Source organism: Dasypus novemcinctus, chromosome 30, assembly GCF_030445035.2.
Source record: "Dasypus novemcinctus isolate mDasNov1 chromosome 30, mDasNov1.1.hap2, whole genome shotgun sequence".
Lineage (NCBI taxonomy): Eukaryota > Metazoa > Chordata > Mammalia > Cingulata > Dasypodidae > Dasypus > Dasypus novemcinctus.
The window spans coordinates 18,488,950-18,500,472 of record NC_080702.1 but is presented as its reverse complement, the minus strand read 5'-3'; positions in this window follow the sequence as shown (position 1 = coordinate 18,500,472).

The following is an 11,523-nucleotide window of genomic DNA, read 5'->3' as shown; positions in this document are numbered from 1 at the left end:
GATGCTGTCTGGAGCCTTTGGTAGGCCTCTATAGGAGAATCACAATCCAGACCCTTAGGATTTTAGAGCAAGGCTCTGCCATCCTCTGCAGATAACTACTCCCTTTTTGAGAAACAGCATTTGGCCTGCTACTCAGCCTTAGTAGAAACTAAAGGCTTAACCATAGGACGTCAAGTTATCATGAGACCTGATTTGCCTACATGAGATGGGTATTGTGTGATACACCATTCCATAATAAAGTGGAAGTGGTATGTAAGAGATAGGGCTTGAGTGTGTCTTGAAGGCATGAGTAAGTTACATGAGGAAGTAGCCCAAATGCTAATGGTCACCACCCCTGCCATGATACCTTCTCTTTCACAGCTCACAACTTTGGCCTCTTGGAGGGACACTTACAATCAGTTAACTGAGGAAGAGAAAAATTTAGCCTGGTTTGTAGATGGTTCTGCAAGATATCCAGGTATACCCCAAAAGTAGATGGCTGCAGCACTACAACCACATTCAAGGACTTCCCTGAAGGACAGTGGTGAGGAAAAATCCTCCCAGTGGGTAGAATTTTGAGCAGTGCCCTGGTTGTTCATATTGCTTGGAAGAAGTAATGGCCAGAGGTGCATTTGTACACAGATTAATGGGCTGTTGCCAATGGTTTGGCTGAGTGGTTGGTCAGGGACTTGGAAGGAACATGATTGGAAAATTGATTACAAACAGGTCTGGGGAGGTGGGGCAAGATGGCATCTGAGTGAGTGTACCTCATAATCTCTCCTTCAAAGAAGTAGCTGAGTAGGGTCAGAGTCCTGCTGGACTGGGCTGTTTTGGGGGCTTGCAGGGCAGGAGGTGTCTAGACAATGATTTTGTGAGACAGTGACAGAAGAGATTCTTGCAAGAGGTAGAACTGTGGGTCTCTTACACAAAGGTCAGAAGTTGTGGGCAGGACCCTGACCCCTAAGGATGGTGGCCTGGCTGCAGCAATCCCTGAAAACTTTGCTGTGCTGTGGTGTTCCCAAACCCTGTGTTTACCAGATGCATGTTTCCCAGGTCTGTATCCCTAAACCCTGGTAGCCCACACTCCATAGACACACATACCTTGAGTCTGCAATATCATGAACTTCCCATTTCTGAATCCACCATGCCCTGAGGTCTGTCTGAGGTCCTTGATTACCCTAGCCCTCCGTGTTTTATGTTTTTGTTTTTGTTTTCTCCTTGAGCTTGGAGGCGTATACTAGCTGACTTGGGGAGAGTCTGGGAAGAAAGGAGAGATGAATCTGCTGAGAAATCTCAATTTACCTAAACGTCCTGGGATAGGAAACTTGGTCTGGGAGAAGGTGGAGTCAGAAAATCAATTAGATCTCCCCTAGCAAACCTAAGGGGGAGGGACTGTAGGACGTGGTATCCAAGCTTCCAATAGCATATTTAGGGTTTCTGGTGAGGTGTAGGTGCTCTCATGATGGAAATAAAGAGTCATAGTCTTCTGTATTGAGTTGATTAAACAAGGACCCACTTGAATCTCCTACTGGACCCATCATGCAGCTTTCCCGCTGCCCTGGGAAAGAGAGAAGTGAGGAAGGGAGAAAGGGGGAATGTCAGATCCCTAAGCATTTTATTTAACTGCAAAGAGGAGTCCTAGCTTGAAATTTTGGGTTTTTTTTTTTTTGGTCCTGGTTTCTACTCTTGCATTGGCTCCTGGTCTTTTCTCTCATTTTATCCCCCAAGGTCCTTTTTTATTTATTTAGTTTTTTTCTCTTTTTCTTCCTTGTCCCCCCCTTTTTCTTTGCCTCCCCCTTTTTTCTCTTTATTCTCTTTTTCTTCTTTTTTATTTTCTTTTCTTTATATAATAGGTGCTGCAGGGAGTGCATCACATTTGCTGTTTCCTCATCCTCCATTTCTTCTTTTCTGTGTGTATTGATTTTGGCCATCTACACTATTTCATTTCCCCTACATTGTTCTTTCCTTCATCATCTACTGTTTCTCTTATATTCCACCTCCCTTTCTTTGGCCCCAAATTGTCTGACATTCTATTTCTAATACCTTTGTTCTGTTTCCTGTCTTTTATCCACTCTTGATAGTATTGTCTTTCTTTTCTCTTTCCCTCTCTCATGAAAACACTGGCTTTTTAATTCAAACTATATTCCTCCCTATATTCAGTTGACAGTCTCATTATAGGTACCCTACTTACTGCTATAACTCTACACAAGTTACATGAGCCTAATATCCATTCTCCTAGATCTCACATTGTTGCTCTGTTAACATTTATTACCAATACTACTTTATACATTTTCTTTTCTTACTGATTTTGCTTTCCCTGGCCCTAACATTTTCCTTCAAAGTGAACTTAGCCAGCAACAAGAAAACAGAGTAAGAAGAACAAAGTGACAAAGAGAAGGCATAACACTTACACACAAACAACAACTAATTAATCCCAAAGACTAGAAAAAGAAGCTAAGGAACCGATTAAATACATCAAGATAAAATGATGACCAGACAGCAACAAAAAACTACAAACCAAACCAATAATCAGGAAAACATGGCCGAATCCAAGGAACAAACTAAAAACTAGGAAGATGGGAACATTGGAGAAGTAATTAAAGCTCTCAAAACTGATATTAGAGACCAATTTATTGAAATAAAAGATTAACAATATGAAAGAAACACTTGGAGAGAATACAGAAGAAATTGCAGTCATACACAAAAAGATAACAGATATGATGGTGATAAACACGACAGTTCAAGAAAACAAAAATACACTCTCAACAAATAGCAGCAGATTAGAAGAGACAGAGGAGAGAATTAGTGATGTGGAAGACAGTATATCTGAAATCACACAGATAGTAGAACCGATCAATAAAAAGATAGAAAAAATCCAGTGGGACTTAGGGACATGAATGGCAATGCAAAATGCACAAACATACATATTATAGGCATTCCAGAAAGAGAAGAGAAGGGAAAGAGGACAGAATGGGTGTTGGAAGTAATAATGGCTGAAAACTTCCCAAATCTACAGAGAGATGTATGTACATGTCCAGGAAGCACAATGCATCCTAAACAGCATAAATCCCAACAGCCCTACCCCAAAACATATATTTGTCAAATTATCCAATTCTCAAGACAAAGAGAAAATTCTAAAAGCAGCAAGAGAAAAGAGAACCATCACATACAAGGGAGGCTCCATAAGATTAAGTGCTAATTTGTTATCTGAAACTATGGAGGCAAGAAGGCAGTGGTATGATATAGTAAAGGTACTAAAAGAAAAAAAATTACAACCAATAATACTCTACCCAGCTAAACTAGCATTCAAAAATGATGGAGGGTTTAAATATTCATAGATAAACAAAAATTAAAAGAGTATACCAACAAGAACCCTGTCCTTCAAGAAATACTAAAGGGAGTTCTGCAGGAAGAAAGAAAAAACAGGAGTGGTAGAGTTGGAAGAGAGTGTAAGAGCAACAAAAAAGACAAAAAGATAAGGAAAAAAACAAACAAAATTTGACCAATACAGGTCTAAAGAAAATATGGCTAACATAAATAATTCCTTGAAAGAAATAACACTGAATATCAATGGATTAAAATCACCCATCAAAAGATTCAGACTGGAAGATTGGATAAGGAAATATGACCCATCTATATGCTGTCTACAAGAAACACATCTTAGGCACAGGGATTCAAGGAGTTTGAAAGTGAATGGCTGGAAACAATCTTACAAGCAAACAATAACCAAAAAAAAAAAAAAAAAAAAAAAAGGGCAGGAGTAGCTATATTAATACCAGACAAAATAAACTTTAAATGCAAAACAATTGTGAGAGACAAAGATGGATACTACATATTAGTGAAAGGGATAATCTTTCAAGAAGAAGGAACAATCACAAATATTTATGCTCCTAACAAGGGTGCCTCCAAATACACGAGGCAAACACAGGAATAACTAAGTGAAAGGATAGATACTTCTACAATTATAGTGGGGGATTTTAATACACCACTATTGACTTTGGACAGGACATCTCAAAAGAGAATCAATACAGAAACAAAAACTCTTAACAATATATTAGAGGAGCTGGACCTAATAAACATATACAGAGCATGACATCCGAATACAGCAGGATATAAATTTTCCCAAGTGCACATGGATCATTCTCCAGGAGAGATCATATGAGAGGCCACAAGGAAAGTCTCAATGAATTCAGAAAGATCAAAATCATACAAAATAATTTCCCTGACCAAAGTGGAGAGAAGGCTAGAAATCTGAAAAGGACAGAGGCCCAGATTTCACACCAAGATATGGAAATTAAAAAGCACATTGTTAGAAAAACAGTGGGTCAAAAAGGAAATCTCAAAAGAAATTACTATCTTGAAACTAATGAAAATGATAACACAACATAACAAAACTTAGGGGATGCAGCAAAAGCAGTACTGACAGGGAAATTTATAGCCATAAATTCATACATCAAAAAAGAAGAAAGAGCAAAAATTGAAGAACTAACTGCGCATTTGGAGGAATTAGTGAAGAAGTAACAAAGTAACCCCACAGGAGATAGAAAGAAAGAAATAACAAAGATAAGAGCAGAACTAAATGAATTGAAAATGAGAAAACACTTGAAAGATAAACAAAACCAAGAGCTGATTCCCTGAGAAGATCAATAAAATTGACAAACCCTTAGAGAGACTAACAAAGAAAAAAAGAGAGAAGATGCAAATACACAAAATAAGAAATGAGAAAGGAGATATCACCACGGACTCCACAGAAATAAAGACTATCCTAAGAGGATACTTTGAAAACTATACTCCAACAAAAATGACAATTTAGAGGAAATGGACAAATTCCTGGAAACACATAAGCAGCCTATATTGATGAAAGAAGAAACTGATGATCTCAATCTTCCAATCACAAGTAAAGAGATAGAATCAGTCATTAAAAACCTCCAAACTAAGAAGAGCCCTGGGTCAGACGGCTTCACAGGTGAATTCTACAAAACATTCCAGAAAGAATTAATGCCAGTTGCTAAAACTCTTCCAAAAAATTGAAATGGATGGAACACTGCCTAACTCATTCTATGATGCCAACATACCCTAGTACCAAAGCCAAACAAAGCCACCACTAGAAAGAAAAATTACTGACCCATTTCCCTAATGAACCTAGATGCAAATTCCTCAATAAAATACTTGGTAACCATATGCAACAACACATTAAACAAATTATACACCATGACCAAGTGGGATTCATTCTGGGTATCCAAGGATGGTTCAAAATAAGAAAATCAATCAATGTAATACAGCATATAAACAGATCGAAGGGAAAAAAATCACATGATTATATCTATAGATGCAGAAAAAGCATTTGACAAAATATAGCACCCTTTCTTGATAAAAACACTGCAAAATATCAGAATACATGGAAATTTTCTGAAAATGATAAAGAGTTTATATGAAAAACCCACAGCCAACATCATTTACAATGGTGAAATCCTTAAATCTTTCCCTCCTTAGAGGAAGAAGACAAGGATGCCCCCTATTATTTCTTCTACTTAACATTGTCTTAGAAGTACTTGCTTGAGCACTGAGGCAAGAACCAGATATAAAAAGCATTCAAATTGGAAAGGAAGAAGTCAAAATTACTTTATTTGTAGATGACATGATCCCATACATAGAAAACCCTGACAAGTCTATGAGAAAGCTTCTAGAACTCATAAATGTGTTTTAGTAAAGTCACAGGTCATTGTATCAATGCAAAAAATCAGTAGCATTTCTGTACATCAGTAATGAGCAAGTCAGGAGGAAATCAAGAAACAAATACCATTTACAATAGTAAATAAAAAATCAAATACCTAGGAATAAATTTAACTAAAGATGTAAAAAACTTAAACACAGAGAACTACACAACACTGTTCAAGGAAATCAAAGAAGACCTAAATAAATGGAAGAATTTTCCCTGTTCATGGATAGGAAGACTAAATTTTATTAAGATGTCTATCCTACCAAAACTGATCAACACATTCAATGCAATCCCAATAAAAATCAACACAGCATTCTTTAAGGAACTAGATAAACTAGCTATGAAATTTATTTGGAAAGGAAAGAGGCCCCAAATAGCCAAAGATATATTGAAATAGAAAAACGAAATTAGAGGAATCACACTACCTGACTTCAAAACATACTACAAAACTACAGTAATGAAAACAGCATGATATTTGCACAGGGAGAGACAGACTGACCAATGGAACTGAATTAAGAATTCTGATATAGATCCTCATATATATAGTTATTTAATATTTGATAAAGCCACCCAACCCTCTCAACTGGGAGAGAATGGCCTATTCAACAAATGGTGCCTGGAGAACTGAATATCCATATGTAAAAAATGAAAGAAGATTACCAACTCACACCTTATACAAAAAATCAACTCAAGATGAATCAAAGACCTAAATATAAGAGCCAAGACCATAAAAACTTTGGAAAGCAGTGTAGGGAACCATCTACAGGACCTTGGAATAGGAAACTGCTTCATGAACTTCACACCCAAAGCATGAGCAGCAAAAGAACAAATAGATAAATGGGACCTCCTCAAAATTAAAGCCTTCTGCACCTCAAAGGAGTTTGTCAAGAAAGTCAAAAGAGAGCCTACACAATGGGAGAAAATATTTGGTAACTGTATATCTGATAGGAGACTTATGACCTGCATATAAAAAGAACTCCTATACCTCAAAAATAAAAAGACAACCCATTTAAAAAATGGTAAAAAGATTTCAACAGACACTTCTCCAAAGAAGAAATACAAGTGGCTAAAAAGCACATGAAAAAATGCTCCAAATCTCTAACTATTAAGGAAATGCAAATCAAAACTACAATGAGATACCATCTTACTCCCATAAGATTGGCAGCTATGAAAGAAATGGAAGACTACAAATACTGGAGAGGATGTGGACGAATGGGAACACTCATCCATTGCTGGTGGGAATGCAGAAGGATCCAGCCATTCTGGAGGACAGTTTGGTGGTTTCTTAAAAAACTAGCTTGAGATTTGCCATATGACTCAACTATTCCACTGCTGGGTATATACTCAGTAGAACTGACAGCAAGGATGGAAACTGATATATTGCCAAAAGTTGGAATTAACCTAAATGCCCATCAACAGATGAATGGATAAATAAAATGTGGTATATACGTGCAATGGAATACTACTCACTTTTAAGAGTGAATACGTTACAAACACATGCGATAACATGGAGGAATCTTGAGAACCTTATGTGGAGTGAAGCAATCCAGGCATTGAAGAACAAATACTACATGACCTCAATAATATGAAATAAGTAAACCAAGCTGCCTCATAGAACTAGAGACTGGATGATAGGCTTAAAGGAAATTGGGGGTAGAGGAAGGATATAAACTGACACCTACATGGGTGAAATCTATGATAGGCTGGAGTAAGTATTAGTACAAGGAAGGGATAAAATGGGGGCATAGAGTTACCTTTGGGTGGGGCTTCATGGGCTTGAGTGGGGCTAGGGATGAGAGGATGGGTAATACTGCCCAAGAAATTGGGAGGACATATGAACATAGGAGATTGTCAGATATTTGGTTGAGAGTATAATGCTGAGAAAACTTTTTCAAAAATATAATAAAGAAGGTAACCTGTTTCAGATGCTTAATGGGCATAATCTGATGCAGGACAGGCTTCTAGGGAATGTGTGAGTGCTCATTTTATGGGTTATATCATTGGAGAGAGACCTATATAATGAGAGTGAAGTTATACTCACATCCTGGGGAGGAATGATGTTCTCAAATAGAGGGAATTGTATCTCTTGAGAGAAATGGTGGTTCCCAATGCGTTATGGCAGTTAACCATGTCAAGCCCTTCAAGAGTGTTGCAAGTATCGCTGAACATGGTCCTTCAAGCAATGAAGATTGACTGTCACTGTGGGCCCTGAGGGGAGGGGGAAAGAGGTATTGAATAGATGGAATCAATGTAACGGTGTGGGCAATAGAAGTGTTCCACAAGATTATGCAAGGATGGATATAAAACATATTAAATTAGACCAAAAATGTATAGGGGCCGATAGGCTAAAATGTAAATCACAATGTAAAACACAAGATAACAAAAACTTTAGAAAATTGTACAGTTTAAAATATAAACCACAATGTATACCCAAATGTTACCTTATTTGAAAGCTATTGTCTCAATATCTGTACATCATTTTCAGTAAATATAGTATGAATACATAAAAAGATTATTGCTGTGGATAGGAAAGGGGTTTTATGTTGAATATGTGGGAGTACTATATATTGTATATATGAATTACTGTGATCTAAAACTTTTGTGAAGACAATCTTAATAATTAGGGAAAAAAAAAAGAAAAAGAAAGGACGTAGACCCTGAGGAAAAATGGAAGAATTTGCCTTGCCAATTTGCATACAGGGCAACATTATTGCAGTGATGGAAGGCAAAACATCAAAAACAAAGCTTTTGCATTTTTAAATTTTTTGACACCCCAATTTATTTATACCTTTATTTTGAAAAAAATATTATGTATTCTGTATCTAACCTTTAAACTCATCGCTATATTCCATTTTACTGTTAATGGAACCTGGCTATATATTTAGCTTCATTTTTGAAGAAGGTTTGGATCACAGAAAAGATCAACAATGGCAGGGGAGGAACACTGTTGTTGGATGTTATTGACATGGGACACATGGTTGGCAGGGAGTCCTCCAGGGCATATATCCAGGGTACATAAAAGTGCTTGGATATTTTCATAGTGGTTACAATTAAAAACAACAACTGAGCAAGTGCTGAGTTCCTAGCCAGGGGAGCTCTATCACAGTCCCTAAAGGAACAGCAACAATCCCCCAAGTGCAATGGCAAAGACCAAAAAAGAAGGAAGGTCCAACAATGAGCCCTTGATAGTAATGACTATGCTTGTGAGCCTGTGCACCTGAAATAAGAACAAGGCCTAGAGCTGCAGGGTGCCTAAGAGTTACCTCCTGAGAGCCTCCAAGTTGCTCAAATGTGGCCAGTCTTGAAGCTAAACTCATCATATAAATGCATTGCCTCCGCCCCAACATGGGAGATGACTCTTGAGGATGAGCCTCCCTGGTGCTGAGGGATTACTATCAAGTACCAGCTGATGATGTAAGTAGAAAATGACCTTGAATAAAAGTGTAAACTCAGACCAGCAGAATATCTCCGTCTACATATAATACCAGGAGTTTAAAATGCTTTTTGACCTGAATAAAAGGGAAAATGGAAAGGACAAATGAGTTTATATGGCTATGAGTCTCCAAAAAGAGCCAGGAGGTTATCAGAGGGGTCGCACTTATGCATACCTCAGCAGAGTCCCAGAGACAGATAAAGTAGATATAAGCCCAGGTATTGGTTCTTCTGAAGGTTACAGAGACCCACAGGTTCTATGGTCATGGCAGATGGAGTTCAGTACCATGTCAGTTGGCCCTTCCTTGGAGTTTGTGTTTCTGTGTGATGGAGCTGGACTCAGATGTGATCTTTGTTCACAAGCCTCTCCTATTACTTTTACCAGATCTGTAGTTGGTGCTGGGGTTTAGTGTATACCCAGGGGACCTGAATCTCAGGACTGACCATGTGATAGTCAGGCCCTGAGCCTCAACTGACTTGCAATTCCTACACTCTGTTTTATTGGACTTACCCCACTCAGCTAACATGGATGTGAAGAAGGTCAACCACTACATCAGGGAGTCAAGCGTGCCTACAACTGAAAGCAGGAGAATTGCATCCAGCATCCATGTGGAATCTAAGCCCCCTCTTGATATAGATGTGGATTGGTCACAACCACCATAAGGTCCACAGGATGGAGGAATAGAGTATGGATTAGAGTGGACTTACTGATATTCTATTCATGAACTATTGTGATTAGTAATTGAAGAAAATGTGGCATTGTTATGGAGAAAATGGCCATGGTGGCTGCTGGGGGTAGGGAGTGGGAGGAAGAGAATAGATGTGGGGGCATTTTTGGGACTTGGAGTTGTCCTGGGGGGTGCTGTGGGGACAGTTACCAGACATTGTCTGTCCTCCCATGGCCCATTGGTTGGACTGTGGGAGAGTGTGGGCTATGGTGTGGACCACTAACCATGAGGTGCAGCAGTGCTCAGAGATGTATTCACCAAGTGCAATGAATGTCTCATGATGATGGAGAAGGTTGTTGTTATGAGGGGAGGAGTGGGGCGAGGGTAGTAGCGGGTTATGGGGACCTAATATTTTTTGAATGTAACATTAAAAAAATAAAGAAAGAATTTGAAAGCAAAACAAAACAAAACAAAAAAACAAAAACAGACACATAGAGGTCTGGGGAAGAGGTATGTGGATTGACCTTGTTTGAGTGGCCAAAAATGTGAAAATTTTTGTGTCACATATGAATTTTTACCACAGGGTAATTAAAGCAGAGGTATATTTGAATAATCAAGTGGATAAGATGACCCAATCTGTGGCTAAGGCTCAGCCTCTTCCCCAGCCACTCCTGTCATTGTCCAGTGGGCTCATGAACAAAATGGCCATGAATGTAGGTATGGAGGTTATGCATTGGTTCAGCAAAACAGACTACCCCTTACTAAGGCTAACTTGGCTACAGCCACTGCTGAGTGCCCAGTCAGCCAGCATCAGAGACCAACAGACAGCTGCTGATATGGAAACATCCCTCAAGGTGACCAGCCTGCTACCTGGTGGCAGGTTGACTAAATTCAACCACCTCCACCATAGAAGGGCAGTAATTTATTTTAACTGGAATAGACACATGTTCTGGATATGGTTTGCATTTCCTGCAAGCAATACTTTCTTCCAAAACTACCATCTGTGGACTTACCGAATATCTTATCTACCACCATAGCATTCCCCACAGCATTGCTTGCAATCAAGGAACCCATGTCACAGCAAATGATGTGTGGGAATGGGCACATGCCCATGGAATTCACTGGTCTTACCATGTTCCCCATCTTCTTGAAGCAGCTGGATTGATAGGATAGTGGAGTAGCCTTTTGAAAGCTCAATTATGGTGCCAACAAGGTGGCAATAACTTGCAGAGCTCGGGCAATGTTCTTCAGGAGGCTGTGTATGCTCTGAATTAACATCCATGCTGTGGTGCTGTTTCTTCCATGATAGATGGATCTAGGAATCAAGAGGTGGAAATGGGTGAGGCCCCTCTCACTATTTCCCCTAGTGACTCACTAGGAAAATTTTTGCTTCCTGTCCCTGCAACCTCAAACTCTCCTGGTCTAAAGGTTTTAGTCCCAAATGGAGGAGTGCTATCACCAGGGAATGCAACAATAATTCTAATGAAGTGGATGTTAAAACTGTCACCTGGCCACTTTGGGCTTCTCTTATGTCTGAGTCAATTGTCAAAGAAGATAATTACTCTACTGGCTGGGGTGATTTATCCTGACTCTGAGGGGGAAATAATACTCCATCTACATAATGGGGGTAAAGAAGAGTTTGACTGGAATACAGGAGATCCTCTAGGGCATCCCCTAGACCTGTCATATCCTATGATTAAAGTCAATGAAAAATTGCAACAACCC